Here is a 24,009-nt window from a genome sequence, read left to right as displayed (position 1 = left end):
CTGGTCCTTTTAAGGCAGGGCTGCAATGAAGTTTAAATGTGTTTTGTTCATTTTCTAGGCAAATATTGACTTTGCAATTAATTGCTGTTAAGCTGATCACTCTTTATAACATTCTGGAGTATATGCAGATTGCCATTATAAAAACTGAAGCAGTAGACTTTGTAAATATTAACATTTGAATCATGCTCAATACTTTTGGCCATGACTGTACTGAGACCAAAAACCAATTATTTCTTAGAAACATTTGCCTGAGGAAGGCCCATAGCAGCCGAAACGTCGCAACAGTTGGCACACAATTTAGAAAGGCTTCTTTGTTTTTGTTAAAAAAAAGTTTTTATTTTTTCTATTTTTTATTTTATTTTTAATTTTAATTAAATACTTTCCACTCACAATTCTAAAAAAAATAAAAAAATGTATACATATTTAAAAAAGTTCATAAGCATATACACACAATTCATAAATAAATAGCACCTTTACACACATTATTGATATCAAGGGAGAGTTCATACTCTTTAGATTCCTTTTTAACTGAAATTACATCCTTTTTGTATTTTAGATTTTCATAAAAATATATATATATATTTATTGTGAACTTTTTTTTATCAGTTAATGGAAAAATATTCACCAAACTAGACTGTTGCTCACTATGTGGGACTTCATTTAAAAATAAAGGTTAAAAAAACACGAAGAGTAACGAAGTGGGAGGAGCTCCAAGGGAGGAGCTTATAAATAGGAGAGCGGCTCCACATACTCACTCTTCATTCCTGCTCGGAGCAATACAGCAACAAGTACTCATAAAAAGCACCTATAACACATTATTGATTAAGAAATAAAGCTGAAAGGATTATTAAAAACAAAAACAATGGAAGGACAGGATGGTTGGACTCTGGTGATGCATGGGAGGGGAACACAATTTAAAAAGGCTTTTTGTTTTTGTTAAAATTTTTTTGCTTTATTCTATTTTTTCATTATTTTAATATACTTTCTACTCATTGTAAATAAAAAAATAAATATACATATTAAAAAAGTTCATAAGCATATACACACAATTCATAAATAGCACCTATAACACATTATTGATTAAGAAATAAAGCTGAAAGGATTATTAAAAACAAAAACAATGGAACGACAGGATGGTTGGACTCTGGTGATGCATAGGAGGGGAAACAAACTGAACCCTCTTGTCCACAGAAGACGAGATGGGACGGATGGATGGACCGTGCATTTCCTGTCCCATCTCGAGGACAGGCTCAAACCTCTCATCCTAACCTTGGACTCTTTGGTTGTGTCTGAAGTAGACACTTAAGCCCTCAAACCATGTCAAGGCAAAGTCCATGTGAGGGATTTTATTTTTAAGTTTTATGAATGAAAATAACACACGAACCTATGAAAAATTTCAAGAAGAACACTTGAAAGTGGAATGTCGTCTTGGTCCTCAACTTCTTGGACATCCTTGTACGGCTGCTCGTTAGGTGCCTCTTGTGGTGCCTTGAATTTGGGTTTTGCTGGCACCTGCAGCTGGTGAGTAATATCTTCATGGCGTTTCTACACCATGAAGTTGAAAACCCTCGGGAGGTTGAACTCTGAGAGGATTTCCCACCTCTGGAGAATTGCCTAGCTTATGGGAGTCATTTCATAAAGGAGACTTTGGAGATGTTTTTAATCAACATAGTGCACGTTCATGATCATCCCTATTGCGCTAGCAAAGGTGAGTACTTTGAGGCGGAGGGCAGCATCTACTTTCTCCGGAACCCTTTGAAGCACCTTGACCATCCATGGCATCACATGGTCACGGTACTTCTCCAGGTTCCTGGAGTAGCTCAATGACTGCCGCTCCACCTCTGTGCACACCTGCAGTGTTGCCGTGGCAACCTTGGAGAGCCCACCAAAAGGCACTTATGGGGATCTCTGCCGGTCTGGACCAAATGTGCCAGATGTGAGGGGCACAGGGAAGCTGTTCTTGGTGCTTAGGTCATCTGCGAACACCTCCAGGTTGATGCTCCCGCTGAGTCTCCCAGGGGATTTCATTCCTCCTTAAGATGTCAAAGCAACAGGTGGATGAGCGCAGCACCAAGAACAGCTGGGACTGCCTCCAACACCTGGCACACAGGGAAAATGCGCTCCAGATGAACTGTCTGGAGTGCATTGCATGTCCAATGGTGCAGAGGGGGTGGGACCTCACCAGCACTTGCTGCCGAGTGAGGGGCCAACCCGATAAAGCCCCTCCTGTGGGTCAGGTTGACCGTGTTGGTCCCGAGGCTGACGCTGAGCTGGAAGTCAGACGGTGATAGAGTACGCACATAAAAGAGCTCCTCTAAAGCCAGCTCAAACTGGTATGACTTCCAGCAGGCGTCATACCTCGTCACCCCCTCATTGCTGGAGTACAGTCCCTCAAGTGACTCCACAAAGTACTGGAAGACCATCCGAAGAGCGACCATCAGACCACTGTCCCTCCCGCTGTCCTCAAACGGGATGACTAGAGCATTGTCCACAAAGTGCATTCTTAATGCAGAGATGCAAAAGAACCTCCTTGGGACAAGTTCTGACGGTATCTCACCCTCAAATCGGCGGACCTGCTCGAGCCTAAGGGCAAGCTGGAGCTCCATCTTATCCTTGGGGTAGTACATGTGAGCAATGTGAACATCAGGCCCGCTGGAATTGAGGGTGAGATTACCGACAGGTAACCAGTGCCCTGCTGACTGGATGCCTGTAAGGCATCTGTATGTGGACGTGAGGGGAGTCCACATACAGTTGGACAAAAGTAATTTTGCTTGAGTCTCCAAGGGTATCCACCAATGTCTTGTGGAGGGTCAGCTTCCTCCGGTCCAACTCACTCTGGTAATTGGTGGCCTCATGGATCCCAAGGACAGAGTACAGGGATCCATGAGGGCCAACCAAATCCAGGAGCCCAGGCCGGGATCCCAGGATCAAACTCACCATCTGTCTCTTTTACATATGTATCTTAGCAAACTCGTATTACAAGTTTTGACATGCAGATTGTAGAATTACTCAGCACACTCTGGAGGTGTTGGAGATGAAAAGCTATCAAAAGCTTTCTTCTGCAATGAAGCATGTGGGCATTTCCAAGACTCAAAATCGGACTATTTGCCATGAAACACGGTGAAATAACTCCCACAAACAAGCTCCCAGCTCTATGAAAATTTCTGTCAGAGCAGCGCTCATCACGGTCACATGGCCAGTTGGTGACATCACCTTAGCCCCGCCCCCAAATGCCTTGGCAGTCAACTATTTTGCTGATGACATTGTTCTTTACACTCTGACACAGAAATTTCAAACTACATCTGGTGACAGAAAAAAGTGGATCTGAATGATGTTGACACGCTTCTGTTGGAGTTTGACTCCACAGCGCCCCCTGGACTGTTTCAACAGCAATATCTCCCTGATTCGTCCTCCAATCTACAGAAGATTTTGTGTGCTTCATCAGTCTATCCAACATTTTTCACTTCAGCCTTTATAACTATTTGTCACTGAGAGGTAGACTGTGGGATAACTCAGTCTCACCTGTTATTTTCCGATTACTCATTCCTACTAATCTGGAAGACTGTAGTGTTAGTGTTGGCTAATGCAGGTATGTTTTAGAGGAAGTACTGACATTTTAACATGATGTAAAAACTTGAAACCTTAATACACATAAATTTCCATGCAAAAACACTACATGAGTTTGTAAACTCATATAATGTAGCAGAATTGTACCGGCATGTCAACAGGAACTTCAGAAGGAAACCTTGCCTCTCTGCCATACATCAGAAAAAATGGCGAGTATTTTGTGGTGGTGTGGGTTTTCGACCTTAAGGAAAACAAAGTTAAGGAACATGTCCCAGTCATCTTCCTTGTCGTTGATAAGTTTTCTCAGTGCCCTAGAAGAACAGTTTCACACATGTCCTAAGAACATACTCCAATTTGTAAGAGTTGCTTATGTGTTGCATTTCTTATGGTATGACATAGCTATAACAAGCTGTACATTGATATAAACCTACAGAAACATGTTGCAATGAAAAGCAACTTAAAAAATATAAAACAAAACAAAAAACATTTAATTTTTCTAATAACTTTCTTACCGCTTAATGCTGTCATTTGTCTTTTCATCCAAGCCGTTGGTTTGAGGATGATAGGCTGCAGTGATTCTTCTCTGTACTGAAAGTAGATCAGAGTCTACTATTCATCTAAAACAGGGGTGTCAAACTCCAGTCCTCAAGGGCCGCTGTCCTGCAGTGTTTAGATGTGCCACAGGTAAAAAACAGTGGAATGAAATGGCTTAATTACCTCCTCCCTGTGTAGATCGGTTCTCCTGAGCCTTGCTAATGACCTAATTATTCTTTTCAGGTGTGGTGCAGTAGAGGCACATCTAAAAGTTGCAGGACAGAGGCCCTTGAGGACTGGAGTTTGACACCCCTGATCTAAAACAACAAACATGTTATTATAACCTTTTACATATATTGAGGCTTCACAGAAATATATGTAGTATTAAATGTGGCTTACTGTGTTCACAAATTCTCGACAGCCGTGCCGGTAAAATATAGAACATAATTTTTGACAGACTTCCTCAGCGGTCTTAGTCTTGAGGGGGAAAGCCTCCACCCATTTAGAGAAATAATCTGTAGCTGTCAGGATACACTGATTACCACAAGATGTCAGGGGCAAGGGACCTGTCAGATCAATTCCAATCAGCTCCCAAACCCCTGACACCTAATGGGGATGATTACAATGTTATGAGCAACAATGTCCTAGAGGTGGTAAACTTCAGGAATCACTGTGGATGGTTACCTTTATGCACTCAAGTTCCCTGACAACTTGGAGGGGATGTCCAACTCTTTGGCACCGGTCACATTGAGACACCTTTACAAGATAACAGTTTATAGGTTTTACGACACTTTGGAGCATAAAGATTTTGCTAACTATGTTGTTACATACCCATTTCTTAATGTCTGCTGTCATACCGGGCCAATAGAATCGGGAACACATGGCACTGCTTGTTTTGACGATGCCAGTTGTCCTCCCATGGGGGATGCATGAAACTCCTTGAAGAAGTTCCAGGCCTCTTCTTTGGACCGTACAGCCCTTCTTTCGGGTAAGGCTCCGTAGAATAGGTCCCCAGCTGTATTAAAACAATGACCACATTATGTCAATATTGTTGTCAAAAATTTTATGTTTATTTAAGATATAAAAAACTTACCATGGATGCTAAATTTTACGGCATACCTCCCCAAAGTTTGCCTCTGTCCTTCAGAAATAAAATTGAAGACCTCACCCCATTTGAACTCCATGTTTGCTATAAATGACACAAGAAAAACATGTAAATTGCATCAACAGGCATTTAAACAAGACAATTCATTAGACAACACACCTACTCCTGCTACTAAACACGCCAACTGGTGCTGCAACAATGACATTTCTGCGAAATATTGGCTTTTAAGACAAGAAATACAAAACTAAACAAAATAAAGTTTGTAGTGAAAGCTTCTTAATATTCACCCTTTTTAATTCCAATGTAATACAAGAAACCTTCTAATCTACGTGTTTATGCATGTGCATCCAACAATGCAATTCTTGAAATACTGCAGAAAACACAACAGCGAGTTTAAATGCAATTGACAGATCCCAATTTTTATTGACAACACTGGTGGACGCCATGTCCTTCCTGGCAACGCACGGTGGACACAGGGACTTCAAGTGACTCAACAACATCTTCTGTCTTTTAATTGAAGCAACAGTCACACTGATAGTGACTGTTGGCTACATAACCCAGGGGGTTGTACTCGGGTATGAGATCTGTTAACCAGAAAAGCCTTCATGTTCCAAAAGCAACCTCAATTTGCAAAATCTTAATATATGTAAATGTAAAGCACATATAAAAACTAACTTAACATGAATGCTTTTCATATACATTAATAAAGATAAGGATTTGTTTCAAAAGTAAAACACTGGTTTTGCCCCAGTTTCAGTGTGGGTAAAGAAATGTGTTTTCATACCGATACGGTTTCTGCCTGTACAGTCTGGGAGGGTGGGGGGGGGGGGATAAGGAAAGTTAAAAAAATACACAGACCATTCAAATTCAACATTTAAGAATTAGAAGAAATCCTAATAAACCTATGTGTCGAAGTCCTACCTGGAAAGCCATCACTGTATCCAAGCTAGCAGACGTGTTATCCAACCCAAAAATATCAATGAACTGGGGAACTTGAATTTAAACAGGGCGCGTTTTGTAGTTTACTGCAGCTGCAGCAGCATTAAATATGATTTATTTACTTACTTTTAATTGGGTTTTGTTTTCTCTTCTCGCGTACGACGAGCTGCACCACTCAATATCACAGACCTCCTGCAGAATGCGCATGCACAATATGTAGGCTGTTCTGACATGTGTGGCTATCTGACAGAACACCGGGATTTTTTCCACAGATTTTTTTCTTCTGGCGAAGGAGAAAATGAGGAACGCTTCACGAATTTGCGTGTCATCCTTGCGCAGGGGCCATGCTAATCTTCTCTGTATCGTTCCAATTTTAGTATATGTCCTAGAGAACTAGGACACTAGCACACTGTCTCACAGCAGTCTTTATAGCCCTCTGGTCCGCCCACTTCTCCTTAGCGGTTTTATTTTTACTTTCAGAACAAGATAAAACCTCCAAACATGAAGGTCTGCTGCTAAATAAACTTTTACCTCATACCTGTACTTGACTACTTTAAAAATGTACCCAGACTACCCACAAATTTCTTGTTTATTCTTGTAACTTGGTCGTTTCAATGCACAGATGCATGATGGGTAATCATGGACTCCACTACAAAGTAACCAGCCAGCTGAATTCACAAGAACCAGAGCTTTTGTCAGGCTCAAAGCTCTCCCAGCCATCAACTAAAATTGGAACGATACAGAGAAGATTAATAAAATAAATAAATACTGTACGTTGAAACCAAAGAACAAACCTGTTTTCAGGTCAGCGTATGTGCGTCATCCGGTCAGCGTATGTGCGTCATGTCGTCACAGCGTCTCCTCCCAGCTGCCCCGCCAGATCCACGGCTGTATCTACGGCAGAGCGATGGATCTCGTCAAAACTACATATTTAATATCTCTGTCATGATCCGTTTTCTGTGTTTATTATCCTGTTCCCTGTGAGTCTCTGTCTCTGCGGCTTCCCCGTTGATTGTTCCCAGGTGTGTCTTGTTTCATTGATTCCCTGTGTGTATTTAAACCCACCTGTTGTCTTTGTCTCTTGTCGGATCCACGTCGTGTTTACCAGTCTCTGTGGATCATCATTAAATCATTCATCACTTCCACCTGGGTCTGGCTGCGTCCTGCTTTCACCTCACCAAACCGTCACATCAAATCATGACAATCTCCAACGTACTTAGATCTACTTATAATTAAATTTACATTAATTGGATGTAACTTTTCTGTCCCACTTCTCAGTCTCACAACTGCTGCAGACGTTAATGTAATCCTCATCCCTTGCTTTCCTCCAGCTCCGTACTACAACCGATTCTGGTGTCGGTTCTTTGGGTTGTCCACACCATTCATTAGCCATCGTCCATATTGTTCAACAGAAACCAACAAAATAACTAAAATCTTCCCTTCCAACCGAGCTCTGTAATAAAATATTCTGTAAAAGTGCTTTTTAAACAAAATAATTTTTTGTGCACTATATACATTCTGAACAATGACAATAAAACTTAAAAACAAACTTTAGCCTGTTAATGTCCCACGTGGTCCTTCCCTCAAACTTTAAACTTCACACTAAACTACAAGATGACCCATAAAGGGGTGATCTAGTTTTATCATGTTACAAAAATGTAAAATGACTCCATTCATCAATGCAGAACACTGTTTAATGAACACATTTTCAAAAACTATTAAAAATTGTACAAATTTAAACAAAGATTTTAACAAAACAGCTGAACTTAAATAAAATAAAAGTAATTTTCAGTGGTCCAGCTCATGTTTTGCTCTTCGTCCTGCTCTGTTTGCCTGATGGCATCAATTTTCTTTGAAAGATTTTAGCATAAAAATGACAAAATACATACAGCATTTCAAACTGAATATAGTAAAATAAAAAAGACAAGACAGTCGCATATTAATGCATGGCAACTGACTTTGCATCTGTCATATATTAAAAAAAAGAAAATTTTCAGTGGTCCAGCTCATCTCGAGTTCTTCATCCAAATTGATGATATACCATCATATGTTCATTAAAACATTAAACATAAATATAATCAAAATAATAAACTATAAATAAACCTACCATCAGCATAAAAGGCGGAGCAGCTTTCTAATAACTCCAGTTTGTCATTGGCAGCCATCAGCTGCTTCAAGCTAAAACTCCACCTTTTTCTCTGCAGCCTTAAGCTGACGAGTTTTTTTCTATGGCTTCCAGGCTGAGCTGAAAAGCCTCGTGAATCCTTTTATTCAGATTCAACAGAAGCCGCCGGATCAGTACAGTGATACTGTAACCAAAAAAATTAAATAACTGTTTAACATATTTTTTGCAATGAACACTGATACTAAAGTGAACAGCACCATAAATAATCCTGATATAAAACTATTCCACCACTCTTAATGCTTAGCTTGTGAACAAATGTTTAAAACAGAGAAAACATCCAAAGATAACTTAAAACTTCACACAGAAAATAAACAAATCGCATATTCAATACATGACGACTGACTCTACAGTTGCCAAGTGTATAAGAAAAGAAAAATAATTTCAAAGCTGCTAGAAAATGCCTTTGTTGTGGAAAATAAAAACTCATGCATCTAGCTAAAACAAAACCAATAATTGTACATTTTACAACAATCATAATTACATCCAACATTATTTTCATCTTGTGAAAAGTACAAGTGATTGTGAAATACTTTATGAAATATCTACAAAATCTTTATTATAATAAGTAAACTGCATTTAATAAGATATTGAAAAATAGTTTATTTTCCTTCCTTAACTAAGATTTCTCCATTAACATAATTTGGACTGATGACCAACTATTTCAGATACACATTACTTTTTAAAATTGGTTAACAAGCTAACCGGGCAGCATTCTGAACTGGTCGCAGTTCAGGGTCCGACAACTTCGGGAGCTTCAGTGGTGAAAGACCTTCCATTGTCTATAAAGAACAAAATATTTAGATAACAATCAAATAAACGAAAAACAATAAAAACCTTAGCTTGTTCTTCAAGTATTACCATAAAACACATTTGCCTTGCTGCTGCAGAAGAAAAGAAAATGTCCGTTAAGGAATCTGAGAATCTATGACAGATAGAAGGAACTCCTGTACCGGTTTTGAATCTTAAAGTAGGAATGCAAGTAAACTTTATTTATATAGCTCATTTACAGGTCAGAAAGCACAAAAAACTTCATAAAATACCAAACTCATGAGGAAAAACCTCCGCTTACCGCCTGGTTTGTCCTCCAGGTCGAATTTGCGGATCTTTTCTCTGACATCTCCCCGAGTGTTGCTCGCAGGGAGCAGATCATAGCCATGGTGTCACTTCCTGTTTCCATTTATTTACATATTTTCCTATTATCCAAACCAAAACAAACTAAATTAGAAAAGAAACTGTGAATGCAGTATTCAGTCTTCTTTTTATTCCTTTGGTCCATAAAAGTCACGTGACCACGGCGTGCCTCTTTCAGAAAAGTTAATGCATGGTACAAGAATACGTGCTCTAGGAAAGATGTTTCTTGTGTCCTTTAATGAGGCCGTCCAGATCATTTGCGTACAAGTGATGGGATCCGTTGTGTTTTATTGCAAAGGATGAAAGTTTGGACCAAATCTGAGGAGGCAGTGTTATGTTTCAGCAGATATCTAGCCTGAGAGAGAGGAGCGCTCTCGCCCTCTCAGCATCCTCAGCTGGCACGGCCTCCGCTGCCGCACGCATGGCCCTCTCCTCGTCTTCATCTGGTGGCTTCAGGATGATGAAGTCATCTTCCCCAGGACGCCGGTCCTGTGTCCGTAGAAGCAGGAGATGTACAGGGACAGGAGCGCGAAGAACTTCCTCATCAACTCCCTGAAGGGGTCCTCCTCCAGTTCGTCTGGACAGAGGAAAACAATTCAAGGAAACCCTTTCAAAGGCCTGGACAGAGGAACGAGGCGAGACACACATGCACTCGAGGTGACAAAAGTCTCACCGAGGATGTGGGGATCTCCTCCATGCACCTCGCCCGACACGTGTGGAGGTGGCGCTTGGGGACGAGGTGCCGCAGCTTGGCACTCTTGATATGAAGACATCGCCACCCGTCTCCCGAGACCGGAGACGGATGATGGTGGTGCACCGCCACCAAGGCCCTCTTTGAAACCCGCGAGGTGGAGAGGCGGGTCTCTTTAAAGAACCCCACAAAATTATTTCTTGTATTTTCTCAGGAGCCATTTCTGAATGGCTTTTTTCAAGATGGTTATCTAATCTTGACTTGTTATATGTACACCCTTCTATGGGGCAGGGTACGGCTCGAATATTTGTCCGCCCACTGCCATAGAAAGTGAGGATTTTTATTTTTTAATCCATGTTTATTTTGTAAATGTTTCCCGAGATAACGGAAGTTACTGCCACAAGTGGGGCACTTTGATGGCAGGCTTGGAGGAGACATGTTAATCTGTAAATGAGTAAAAACACAGAGGTAAGTATCAATCAATCAAACATCAATCGAATTTTATTTGCATAGCACATTCCAGAAGCAAGGCATTTCAAGGTGCTTTACATAATTAAAATAAAAACAGCATGTGACATTGAATAAATATTGACAGTCAATGCTCCATGTCTTATATTTTTAAAGTTTATTCTAACGTTTAAAAGCAAAACATCACATGATGTGTAATTCCTACAAATACAGATCAGTGCAGTAATTTTAAATCGACATAAAGCCAGGTACACAAAGTGGCTCAGAACTTCTGCATCCTCTTAGATCAGTTTTTTTAATATAAAACTACAAATTAGACTGTCATGTTAATTTTAACTAAATGCTATTCTACTAATTAAATTGTAATTATTGTTAGTATTGTGTTATTTTGTTTGTCCTTAAGTTTTAGTGTTTCTCTGAGGGAGATGACTTGAGATGCTTCCTGGCTTTCTGCTCATTTAAGAAAAGCCTGTGTGCCAAATCCATGGCGGGGTTCCTCCCTTCTTTTCTGCAGGGCTAACTTAAAGCCCTACAGAAAAATGTTAAGATGGTATCCAAACAAATCTTGCTCTATGCACTATTTTATGCATTGCATAGCAGGCCCTAAACACAAATGGGTAAGCATCAGTTACATTAGCACTAGCTTAAAGGCTGATGACAAAAATTACCGTTGGACAACACATGCCAAGACGTGCTTTTAAATTATTTTCGGGAGCAATGTTCCCTCTTAGCTGCGCGATTGTGCAGTCTCAGTGCACAAGAAAATCTATGCAGCGCATAAAATAATATTTTAACTTAAATTTATCATGGTGAAGCGAACGGCAGCGACACGTCCGCTCACCAAGACAAAGTAAAAAAGAACTGCGGTTCTTTTAGGATGGAATGGCTGTCTGAGTATGTGCAAATAGAAGAACAAGCGGTGAAACTGGGTGAGATTTTTTCTTTTTTGAGTGAGAAAGGTCTACTCTGCAAGACATGCAGCGAAGCCAAAGTAGCAAGTGAGCTTTCAGCGGGAGAAGTGTGGTGTGTGTGTGGTTACAGCGTGCACATCTGATGTTGCTCACAGTGGCCCTCAGTGGGCTCAGGGAGCTTTGTGTATGCCCAGACACATGAAAAATTAGGGGAACATTGTTCGCGAGTATATGCTTTCTAAGTTACATTACCTATTCCAATGAACGTTTATGTTGCTTATTTTTCAAACAATTTACATTTTTTTGTGCAATAAATACATAAAATCAACTTACTGTGAACTCCGCACTTTTCAGAAAAGTCTGAATGCTTTGGTTGGCTGATTTTATGCTCCGTGTGTCAATACAAATTATGATTCATCGATCGGGATTTCCATTCCCAACAACAGTTATGTTGATTTTCCTGAACAGCTGATGCACTGACAGACCTGACTGAACCTAAAAATTACTTGAATAATCACAATGCATGTAGAAATCTTTTTTTATGTTGATTAAATGTTTTGCTGTGAAGGCTGTTTGCAGTGGTGCTTTAAATAAATGCATAAAATATTTTCTTTTTCTTTATTAGCTCTCATTTGTATCATATCAATCAAGAAAGAAATTTACTGCTTGTGAATGTCATGATCCGTGTTTCTGTGTGTTTATTTTGAATTTTCTGTCTGGTCCTGTTCCCTGTGAGTCTCTGCGTCTTCCATGTTGATTGTTTCCCAGGTGTGTATTTAGTCCCACCTGTTGCCTGTGTTCCTCCTCGTCTAAAGTCAGTTCTGTCTTCGCTTCTCGTCTGTCTGTTAGTTCATCTGCCGGCACAGTCGTACCGTTAGTCCTGTGTCGGCGTCTGCTCGTTTTGTATCAGTTGCTACCAGCATTTAGCTGTGCGCTAGTCTCTCTGCCGTGCTGCTGCGAGCATTATTATTAAAATCACCTTAACCTGGGTCTCTGTGTTTCTCCTCACCACCACCCACAACCACTTCATGACAGTAAAAATCTAAACCATCTGAATACATTTTACCATCTACATTAATCAACTTGAAATGAAGATGAGCAGCAGGTTTGTAGACCAGATATATACACTGCTCAAAAAAAATAAAGGGAACACATCCTAGATCTGAATGAATGAAATATTCTCATTGAATACTTTGTTCTGTACAAAGTTGAATGTGCCGACAACAAAATCACCAATGGAAATCAAATTTATTAACCAATGGAGGCCTGGATTTGGAGCCACACACAATTAAAGTGAAATAACTACAGGCTGATCCAACTTTAATGTAATGTCCTTAAAACAAGTCAAAATGAGGCTCAGTATTGCGTATGACCTCCCTACCACACCTGGGCATGCTCCTGATGAGGTGGCGGATGGTCTCCTGAGGGATCTCCTCCCAGACCTGGACTAAAGCATCCGCCAACTCCTGGACAGTCTGTGGTGCAACGTGACGTTTGTGGATGGAGCGAGACATGATGTCCCAGATGTGCTAATCAGATTCAGGTCTGGGGAACGGGCTGGCCAGTCCATAGCTTCAATGCCTTCATCTTGCAGGAACTGCTGACACACTCCAGCCACATGAGGTCTAGCATTGTCCTGCATTAGGAGGAACCCAGGGCCAACCGCACCAGCATATGGTCTCACAGGGGTTTGAGGATCTCATCTCGGTACCTAATGGCAGTTAGGCTACCTCTGGTGAGCACATGGAGGGCTGTGCGGCCCTCCAAAGAAATGCCACCTCACACCATTACTGACCCACTGCCAAACCGGTGGCAGTGGGTCAGTCCATGCTGAAGGATGTTGCAGGCAGCAGACCGCTCTCCATGGCGTCTCCAGACTCTGTCACGTCTGTCACATCTGCTCAGTGTGAACCTGCTTTCATCTGTGAAGAGCACAAGGCGCCAGTGGCGAATTTGCCAATCCTGGTGTTCTCTGGCGAATGCCAAGCGTCCTGCACGGTGTTGGGCTGTGAGCACAACCCCCATCTGTGGACGTCGGGCCCTCATACCATCCTCATGGAGTCGGTTTCTAACCGTTTGTGCAGACACATGCACATCTGTGGCCTGCTGGAGGTCATTTTGCAGGGCTCTGGCAGTGCTCCTCCTGTTCCTTCTTGCACAAAGGCAGAGGTAGCGGTCCTGCTGCTGGGTTGTTGCCCTCCTACGGCCTCCTCCACGTCTCCACTGGCCTGTCTCCTGGTAGCGCCTCCAGCCTCTGGACACTATGCTGACAGACACAACAAACCTTCTTGCCACAGCTCACGTTGACGTGCCGTCCTGGATGACCTGAGCCACTTGTGTGGGTTGTAGAGTCCGTCTCATGCTACCACGAGTGTGAAAGCACCACCAACATTCAAAACTGACCAAAACATCAGCCAGACAGCATAGGTACTGAGAAGTGGTCTGTGGTCCCCACCTGCAGAACCACTCCTTTATTGAGTGTGTCTTGCTAATTGCCAATAATTTCCACCTGTTGTCTATTCCATTTGCACAACAGCAGGTGAAATTGATTGTTAATCACTGTTGCTGCCTAAGTGGACAGTTTGATTTCACAGAAGTTTGATTTACTTGGAGTTATATTGTGTTGTTTAAGTGTTCCCTTTATTTTTTTGAGCAGTGTATTTGTTTAAGGGCCGATGAAATGGGGTCCAGACACAAACACAGTTTAATCTGAAGGTTCTGGAGGATGTGTGAATAGGTCTGTTACCATGAAAAAAAATTACTGTATGATAAATTGTTCCAAAGTTCTCAACAAACGATAATATAGTTCTTTTGAGGCCATTTTTAAGTTATATAATAGTAATGATGAAATAATGCAAGAACTCATTCTCAAAGGTCATTAAACTTTAAATTCTAATGAACATTTAACACTGGGAGACATTTTTAGTATCCATAATAAATAAAACTAATGAATTTTGAAGTCTTTTTAAACAAAATTGCTTTTCAAAATAAGGTCTAATTGAGACCAAAGTACCAAACTGAAGACTTTTATTATCCAGTTTTTGGTATAAAGAGAGAAAAAGAGAAACAATAAATCATGCCAATGGAAATGATTGAGTTTGTTTTATCATCTGATTAATTGATTTATTGATTATTCTGACAGGCCTATGTGTGAATATTGGACTAAATCCTTAAATATGTTGAAAAGTCAACATAAATGAAGTACCCTTCATTTTGTTATGGTGAATAAAGTCTAGCTGTGGTCTCCTGTACCGCTCAAAACGCACAATATGTCTGTAAATAATTTTAGGATATTATAAGGAAGTGCTGAGATATTCAGTTTTCCACGAACTAAAGTAGAAAAACACTAGACTCAGAGCAAAACTCAGATGTCCCAGCTTTTACTAGCATGTAAACGCACCATCTACACACAAATCTTGGAGCTTCCCCGAAGCGTGAAATGAGTCTCAAAAATAGTTGTGCACTCGTAACTGGATCTGTGTGTAAATGCAGTTGTGTGTGTGTACCAGGTGATTTGTGTGTACTTTTTCAACATGTATAGGCGTAGGAGGTTTATTTCATTTTTAAGGTTTACAAATCCAGTATTACAAACGCACAAATCTTTTTAAACACGAACAGATATGAGTTTCTTACAATAGAAAATCCCTTATTTTACCGGTCACCTAGCTACATTCTAAGAAGTGAGCTTCTGGAGGGAAAAGTGTTCAGGAACCCAAACTATGACTGATTTAACTGTGCCGTTTTGTGCCGGGATTTTGTTCGCAGATGATTTTTTTTCTTCTGGTGAAGAAGAAAATGAGGAACGCTTCACGAATTTGCGTGTCATCCTTGCGCAGGGGCCATGCTAATCTTCTCTGTATCGTTCCAATTTTAGTATATGTCCTAGAGAACTAGGACACTAGCACACTGTCTCACAGCAGTCTTTATAGCCCTCTGGTCCGCCCACTTCTCCATAGCGGTTTTACTTTCATTTTCAGAACAAGATAAAACCTCCAAACATGAAGGTCTGCTGCTAAATAAACTTTTACCTCATACCTGTACTTGACTACTTTAAAAATGTACCCAGACTACCCACAAATTTCTTGTTTATTCTTGTAACTTGGTCGTTTCAATGCACAGATGCATGATGGGTAATCATGGACTCCACTACAAAGTAACCAGCCAGCTGAATTCACAAGAACCGGAGCTTTTGTCAGGCTCAAAGCTCTCCCAGCCATCAACTAAAATTGGAACGATACAGAGAAGATTAACATGGCCCCTAATGGTAAATATGAGCACATTAATATCTATCAGACAAGACTGAATGAGCTTTACAGGAGAAAACCGCTCTGCTCCGCTTAAACTGAGCCATACGATCTCTGGTCTATCACTGCCATCTGCTGGACAAACCGAGCACTGCAAATCCCAGAGTAACCCTGAAGTTTTCTGCAGTGTTACCCTGGTTTCTGAGGCAGGATGAACCCACGAACCAGAGTTCAAATGTAGTGTATATACTGAAAATAAACACCTACCTGCTCCCCAACAAAACACAAAAAACCCTGGTGCATTCCTGTCTGGTGGTCAATAAAATCCCAGAAACTATAAATTGTCTGAAGAAAATAATGTGGCAGAGCCGTGTGGGCTCTGCTACGCCCACACGGCCCATCCACCAATCAGCTTTCACAGACGGACTCAGCATCACTTGTTCTGTCACCAAACAGTTTGAAATATCTGAGTAAAAGATCATCAGTAAAATAAGGGATTTTCTGTTGTGAGGGGTGGAGCTAAGTGATGTCATCAATCAACCACACCATAGTGTTGAGCAGTGTTTCAACCAACATGTCAGCCGAGAAACGGACTGGATTTAAGAAAATGTAACATTCCTTTAAAGTCACCAAACTGTTGTCCACATGTAATTAAAATGTAAATTATTAAAATATATCATCAATAGATAAAAGCCTCACAGACCTTGTAAGAAACCACTTTTTTCTTAAGTGGATCAGAAAACACATGCAATTCCTCTGAACAAATCCTCTGTAAAAATAAAATAAATTTAGAATCATTAGCCACTTTTTTTTTTTAGACCAAACACCTTTATTTCACTGCAAACAAACATAAAATATTCATACCTCTCCTTTCAATGTGGGGAACAAATCTCTGTACACTGGAGCTGCCTGGTTCTGGACCGGCGGCTTTGGTGCTGATATTTCCAAGTACTGATACGCTACAAACCACGAGTTCTTGCAGAATTTGCATGCCATCGTCATCGCTAAGGTAGATCTGTACACATAGAGAGTAATAACAGGCACAAAATTAACATTTGATATGAATGCAAAATGTAACTTTACTGTGTCTAAAGTTATATTCACACCATCAGGGCACCACAGATCAAGACGGTTCAGAGGGAAGAACTCCAATGGAAAAATAAGGGATCCCTGAAAACGATGATGAATTGAAAATAAATCATGCAAACAATCCCTTCACAAAACATAACATGAAAAGACCTGCAAGACATTTACCAAAGAAAAATGCCGACCTAGCTTTACCGACCTGCAGCAGAAATGCATTTTGCTTCTCTATGGATTCAGTCAAGTGCAGAGGAAACCAGTATAAGAAACCTAAGAAAATAACGATCTATTTAAAAACATATCACTGTTTCTCTAATCTATTCCGCAGTGGCCATTGCTCTCCATGTTTTATTGGGATGAAACTGAATATTCTCTGTTTAAATACAGTTAATCTTATCACATGTCAAAAAGGTAGATTGAACAGTTCTTTTCAACAAAATTCTTAATTTAGCCATGTTTGGGTTTAAATCTGAAACTATTGACAGCTTCTGGTTGGATGAGCACAGATGTGCCTTATTTGAATAAATTAATGTGGATGTGTCAAAACTTCACAATAACTTCAAAGGTAAGTTAATAAATCGTTTGTATTCACCATAATGCCTCATATGTCTGACGTAGCTAACAGGGACAAGCTTATAAAGGTGCTATGTAAACGATAAGTGGTTTGATTACCTGTGCAGTGTGCAATCTACATATCTATGCTTTATAGATAGATATAGATATATATCTATATAAACATATAGAGATATGTCTATATTGTGCCCCAGAAGCTGAAGTTAGCTTCTGAATGTAGCATCTAATTCGGAAAATAGCTAAAGGGCGATTACACTTAATTTTTCACTATCTTGAGCTTTTTTAATGTGTTGTACTTTAAAAACTATAACACCTAGACATTTCAAACCTAACTAGATTATTCTGTACTGACAGCAGAATAAATAAAACATTTGTGAAACCTTCTAATTGATTTGTGAAATTTGTAAAATGTCAATAATAGATTCCAGAACACATTAGATCTGAATATTAAATTGGTATTATTTGTTATTTTAACTTTCTGTTTTTCTCTCTTTTTAATCTTCATTATAGTTGGAGTTGGACAGGAGTTCTGTTGAATGGCTTCCTGGAGGGATGAATAGGCCGAGCTAATGTTGCCATCAACTTTTCTCCTGCTATTAACTTTTTTTTTTTTTTTACTTTTCTTTATATAGAAAGTATTTCTATCAGTTGCTTTTTCCATTTTGTTTACAGTATTTGCTCTATTTTTTATTTGTACCTTAATCCTTATCTGGTCAGTTGAGGTGAAAATCTGAATCCTCTTGGTTCTGACAAATGTCAGAACCACATGGACTGAGCTGGTTACGTCAGATCAATCTGAATCTTTATTTCTCATTAAACAACTTCTTGTAATTTTAAGACATTGTTATAAAATTGCATCTTTATTCTGCTGCAACAATGACTGCATACTTGCAGTCCTGACCATAATGCTCCCTTATACAACTCACAGAACAGATGATTGAAATAAAGGCACTTTTTGAAAGTATTTTCTGTGATTTTATTATAGAAATTGAGGGCAGGAGGAATCGATTAAAATCAAATCTGGTATGAAAAAAATCTTGTAAATCATATCATCCAGCCTTACTCAGTATATTAAATTATATGACTAACTACATATTACTTAATATTCACATTTCTTTGCTGGTATTACCTAAATGTGTTGCATTTTACCATCTCACTTGAATTCCTGATCTACATGTAAATACTTGATAAAATGTAAACACAGAGAAAAGGGAAAAAAGGTTTGTGAAATGTAGAGTACTACAAATGAGATTCAATTTTATTGGAGGTACAAACAGGATAGCAAAATGAACAGTGAATATATAATATACTTCCTAGCAGCTAATCAGACATCAGACCTGTTCGCCTTTACTGGTGATGAAAACTCGTCACTCTGGAGGAGAGGAAGAGGAGAGAGGAAGAGCGGCTCAGCCCCGTCCAGGATGACTGCAGTGTCAAAGTCTGCAGGAAGATTTTTGCATATCTGGTGCTCCGGTTTCCAGATCATAGTTTAACCAAGTAAATAAAAAGTTGGTCCACGTTGTGATGATCCGTGGACTGATGGATGCCGTCAGCTGGTCCAGGTGCTTGGATCCAATGGAAAGGTAATCAGCACAGCGATCATGGCTCAGAAACACGAGGTGTTGCGATGCAAACCTGAAAAATTAAAAACACACAAAAAAACAATAAGCTTCCATATTTAGCTGCCCAACATGATCAAAACTAATAAATCCTCAGCTCTTTTTGAGAGTTTGCTTGAACATAAATTGACTCTCAGGAAATTAAATGTTTAAGTGAAATAGTTCTGGTATCACAAAGAAACTACAAAAAATGTTTCAGAGGTGTAACAACATTGAAGTCACTGAGTAAGAGTGAACTGAAATACTACTTAGAAATGCATGTTAAAATCTGAATACCCTTGAAAGTGTGCAGCTGAAATTAATTTAAACTACTGGCAGGCAAAGCACAGTGTTCACCTAATATCTGCACCAACAGTAAGACAAAAAATGATGCATAGAGACATTAGTTTATAAAATCGAGGCAAACCTAAATATATTATTTTAAAAACAAAAAGCAGCGGGAGGATGTAACTTCATAACCTCATTTTCTAAGCAGAATCTCAGAGGAAAAAAGGAGAAATTACGTAACAGATTAAAGCAGCAAAGTGGAAAAATTCACTCTAATATATTCGGGATTCTGGAAATACGTGATTTGTACCATTTGTTCTTTGGGTTTTTCATGTGGATCGGTGCCACTTAAACGGCTGTAAAGTGAAGGTTTTGGACCTTAATCTGACTACCTGTGTGGTGTGGTTTGCTGCTGTCGGCTGTTATTAAATTACCTGCTCGGTATTGTTGAGAAAATAAATTTAAAATAAGCTAGTTTTAAAACTTAACATGTCTTGATTCAAATGGCCTAAATTGTGGTTTTAAATCAGTAACTTATTCTGGCCTATTGACCTTTATTTTACCTGTAGTTCCAGCAGATGGTTTGCTAGGATCGTTTGAACTGCCTTTTGTCTGTGGGAAAACAATACAGTGGAAGTTCTAGCTTTTCACACTCATCTGTGAAAGGCTGTAAACACGGCAGGGGTTTTAGGCTTCAGATAGAGGGTCAGAGATAGCTCCTGGTTGGATGAGCACAGGTACGCCTTATTTGAATAAATTAAATACAAGAGGATAAAACTTTCTACAGAGTAACAAATCAGATTTTGTTACTAGATTTTGTCTTTGCTTTTTGTTTGTCGTTTCCATCTTTTGTGTTTTTCTCTCTCAGGTAAATTCATGTGTTGTTTGTGCTCTGAGGTTTCTGATGTTTTGTGATGTTTGTCTGGTCATAGTATGCATCTGTCTTGAATAAATGCTGATTATTGTGACGCTGTCATCTCTGCGTGATCTCAGTCTTTGCACACAGCATCTTTCTGAACCCGGGCATAAGAGAGGATTTAACGAGTCAAAAGGTTTTTAAAGTTCAAGAATTTTTCCTCTCTTAATAGTATCGGAGGGGCTAGTCGCTCCGACTGCATGTTAAATGTATTTTATATATGTCATATAAACAAAAGCTAAGGAGCTGCCTAAGAATAATTTCATACTCCATATAACACAAACGCCTCAACACACGTATTGACTGACCTTGTGCCGAATCGCTGCCTCTGTTCTCAGCCTGTTCCCGTTGCAGTGGATTTCCTGGCATTATTTTCCTCCAACACATTATTCCAGTGAACGAAGCTCGTACAGCTTCCTTTTAACCTCCGTCTTCCCATTTCTGACGCTGGATCTTCAGTATCCTCAAGCTTTGAAATAGCAGGCAGCTACAAACCGCGTGTTAGCTGTCCTTGATTTCAGCAGGAAAATGAAAAAAACTAAGCACCGGATGGTACCGGCTAATTACTGGACACAACGGCACACCACAAAACTCGATTGTTGTACCAGCAGCTCACAGATGTTTTAAGTTTTGCGTCTTTTTCATGGTACAGATCTTGCAGCTTTGGCTGAAAACAATAGGAGTCAGCAGGACCCGGAACCAACCTATGTGGCATAAATTCAAACGGAAATACGTCACCACCTCTCGAGGCATATACCCCATTCAGCAGCATGAGCACCAGGAGGAGACTGAAACTTGAACAATCATCAGCAAAGGACCTCAGATGCTCCAATCAATAGAACAAACTTTGAAATAAAAACAATAAAATTATAACTGTCTACATCTTCTCCTTTAAATCATTTCTGTCAGAGCGCTGTGTTGCCAACTTGTGACAACGGTTAGTCACTAAACTGCGGGGCCAGTCTTCAATGGAACGACGCCGTACCATGCCTACTGAAAAACAAACAAAAATAGAAAAGAAAAAAAACTTAAACAAGAGTAAAGTACATACTGCAAATACTTGTTATAAAACACAAGAAAACCATTAAATTTTAAAACTTAAAACACTGACGTGACATGAAATCACTGCAGGTTTTGGAATTTCGACTCGCAGCCAGAGATCAACGAGGCATCTGCATTAAAACATTGGAGGATTTAGTGCCACAAATATTCATTGATTATTACAGCAATACGACAATTGAAGAATTTGATTAAAATACTATAAATACAAAATGGGTACATTTACAATATGACCAATACTATCTTGGTAAGAAAGACTTGTTATATAATATTGACAATTTACCTCAAGGAAACTGACATGACTACTTAGTGATGCAAATCTCACAGAAAATGGCAAACATGATGAAACTTTCAAAAGCCTTGATTTGTATAATTTTGTTTCAGGTTGATTCAATCATTAAGGATCAAAAGATCATCTTTTGTTGTAATATCTTTTATTTATGTTGTAAGCACCTAATTCAGTACCAAATCCAGGACCAAAAATATGTTTAGTAAGTTTACTGCTCTCAACCATGAATTTGGGTTTTCAGAAGCTAATTACCAAAACCACCAAATACATAAAAATAACATGCATTAGTTTATTATTTAAATTAGTAATGTTATTTTAATTTTTAATTAAAAAATTAAACAATAACTATCTTCTATTTACTTAAAATAAAACTTCCCTATCAAGCAGAAAAAAACTTCTAATGATTAATTATCCCCCCTGGAAACAAAATAATTGCATAAATTCAAGCCTGTCATGATCCGTGTTTCTGTTCAGTTCCTTCCTGGAGTCTCTGCGTTTCCCCGTTGATTGTTCCCAGGTGTGTCTCGTTCCCTTGATTACTCCGTGTGTATTTAAGTCCACCTGTTGTCTTTGTCTCTTGTTTGTCTATTGTCAAGCGTATGTCTGTCTGTCCGTCGTCCCAGTGGTACTGGTTAAGTCCCGCGTCGGCTCCAGTTCTTCAGTCTTTGTTTTCAGTGCTACCAGCGATTAGCTGTGTGCTTGTCTGTCTGCCTGTTTTCCTGGACTGTTTATGAGCAATTTCATCATTAAATCACCTTCGTCTTCATCTTACCTGGGTCTCAGCGTCCAATCCTCACCACCAAGAAACCACACATCAAGACGAAGGCTTTGAAAACGTTCATCTCACTCATTGTATAAGAGGTTATGGATACTAATGTCGAACGCCTCAATGCCAAGTAAATTACCAAGACCATATGAGAAATCTCTTTACTAACACAATATGCATAATATTTTAAATGTAAAGTACATTTTCCAGATGCCTCATCTTCACTGGCTAATCAGGTGATTAGTAGAACGCTGTAAAACATTTTGCCCTGTTTTAAACCAAACGAATATACTCCCTCACCACCATCTGAAATTCGTTCTGCAACCCAGCAAAACGAAAACTGACACCAACTCCCTTCGTGCTCATCCTCCTCCCACTTGATGAAGAATAAATAATCCCTTATTCTCAAGTTCAACACTAAAAAAACTGCTAGGTGGACAGTAGCTCTTCGCACCTCAGCTTCTGTGTTTGGGGAAAAGCGACTCGATTGTTTCCGATCCAATAAAAATATCATTTTACAAGAACGGACTTTGTGCAATTTAAGTATCTAAAGATTTTATCTTATTTTCAATTATATTATGTACATATATAATATTCAATTATATATATATGTATATTACGGTTTGGGCTTTTAGCTTCCGAAGCCTGACGAAGCCCAACAAGAAGTCTCATCGCTTTATACGACGATGATCCAACAAAAACGGAATCTTTGTTCCGTTTTTGTTGGATCATTTACATGAAAACGTTTTAATCTTTGTTTACACAGTAACGGTTCACATCGAAAACGTGTAATGCTCTGCCGTGTATTTTGCCAGCTGGGCGGTGAAGAGACCGTATCTGATGGGGAAACGGTAACACCAGCATTGTCAGTAGTTTCTTCTGTGGATTGCAGAAAGCAGCTATATTTTGTGTCATATTATGCATTAGCTGGGGATTCTCTGGAAGAAAAGATCCATTTTCTCTGTTTACACCACAACGGACATCGGTACGTTTCAGAATCATCGCAGTCTGGAACCCGTTTTCAATCTGAGCCATTGTCAGAGAAAACGTTTTGTGTAAATGTACAGTACAAACGCAACAAAACTCTTCGTTTCATTGTCGTGTAAACGGGCCTAACGGCTCTGGTGTCAGATCTGGTTCAAAGTTGCTTTTAGAAAAATATGACCGTGTTGCTTCATGTCTCCGTGTTATTTCGTTTTATTACCTTTGCATGTTTCTTGTGAAGAGCTCAGGACGGTGTTTACAGCAGTATGTACAGGCGGATAAACTCTTTCAGGCTGACTACAGAAGTGATTCCATGGAAATAACTCAGGGAGGCTCCTTTATTTATCATCCGTATCCCTGGTATTTTTAGGCTGATCCGGAGTGAAGTGAAGGCTGCAAACTTTGTGTTGTGCAGCGTTAGCTTTAACTGGTAGTGACAAATATTTACAAGCCATCATTTTCTTAATTCAGGATCGCTTGGAAATTAATGGAAACTTAAAAGCCCATTATATTAGGAAGACAACAACGTTCATAGTATTGCGTTTTTTGCATCTGAAATCCAACTTAGTCTTTTCTACCAGTCATGGTAACTCAAAGCGGAAACAAGTGAGCCGCATTAGCTCCTGGAGATGTGACGTCAACGCCTTAGGTGCAAAGAGCCCATTATTATTGTTATTA

At 39.5% G+C, this 24,009-nt stretch overlaps 3 long non-coding RNA genes across 6 annotated transcripts; 1 reads left to right on the top strand and 2 right to left on the bottom strand.

The window, feature by feature from the left end:
* Window positions 1-1,036: 1,036 nt before the first annotated feature.
* Window positions 1,037-14,165, bottom strand: LOC106950110 (uncharacterized). Of its 4 annotated transcripts, none has more exons than XR_001425542.1 (3): window positions 14,092-14,165; window positions 4,501-5,754; window positions 1,037-4,184 (listed from the first exon to the last, which is right to left on the bottom strand). It is a non-coding gene; the product is annotated as an uncharacterized LOC106950110 (long non-coding RNA). The 4 variants fall into 4 exon arrangements; XR_001425544.1 differs by lacking the exon at window positions 14,092-14,165 and having other exon boundaries at window positions 4,501-4,857; window positions 4,933-6,817; XR_001425541.1 differs by lacking the exon at window positions 14,092-14,165 and having other exon boundaries at window positions 1,037-3,878; window positions 4,080-4,184; window positions 4,501-6,816.
* Window positions 13,761-15,951, top strand: LOC106950111 (uncharacterized). Its single transcript, XR_001425545.1, has 2 exons — window positions 13,761-14,194; window positions 15,940-15,951. It is a non-coding gene; the product is annotated as an uncharacterized LOC106950111 (long non-coding RNA).
* A 2,720-nt stretch (window positions 15,952-18,671) lies between these two features.
* LOC106950113 (uncharacterized) lies at window positions 18,672-21,009 on the bottom strand. Its single transcript, XR_001425546.1, has 2 exons — window positions 20,542-21,009; window positions 18,672-19,066 (listed from the first exon to the last, which is right to left on the bottom strand). It is a non-coding gene; the product is annotated as an uncharacterized LOC106950113 (long non-coding RNA).
* Window positions 21,010-24,009: the final 3,000 nt, after the last annotated feature.

Source organism: Poecilia latipinna, unplaced genomic scaffold (genome assembly GCF_001443285.1).
Source record: "Poecilia latipinna isolate Pla-1442-1.1 unplaced genomic scaffold, P_latipinna-1.0 Scaffold379, whole genome shotgun sequence".
Classification (NCBI taxonomy): Eukaryota; Metazoa; Chordata; class Actinopteri; order Cyprinodontiformes; family Poeciliidae; genus Poecilia; species Poecilia latipinna.
Note: the sequence above shows the minus strand (reverse complement) of the source record. Positions and strands in the feature narration are given on the sequence as shown.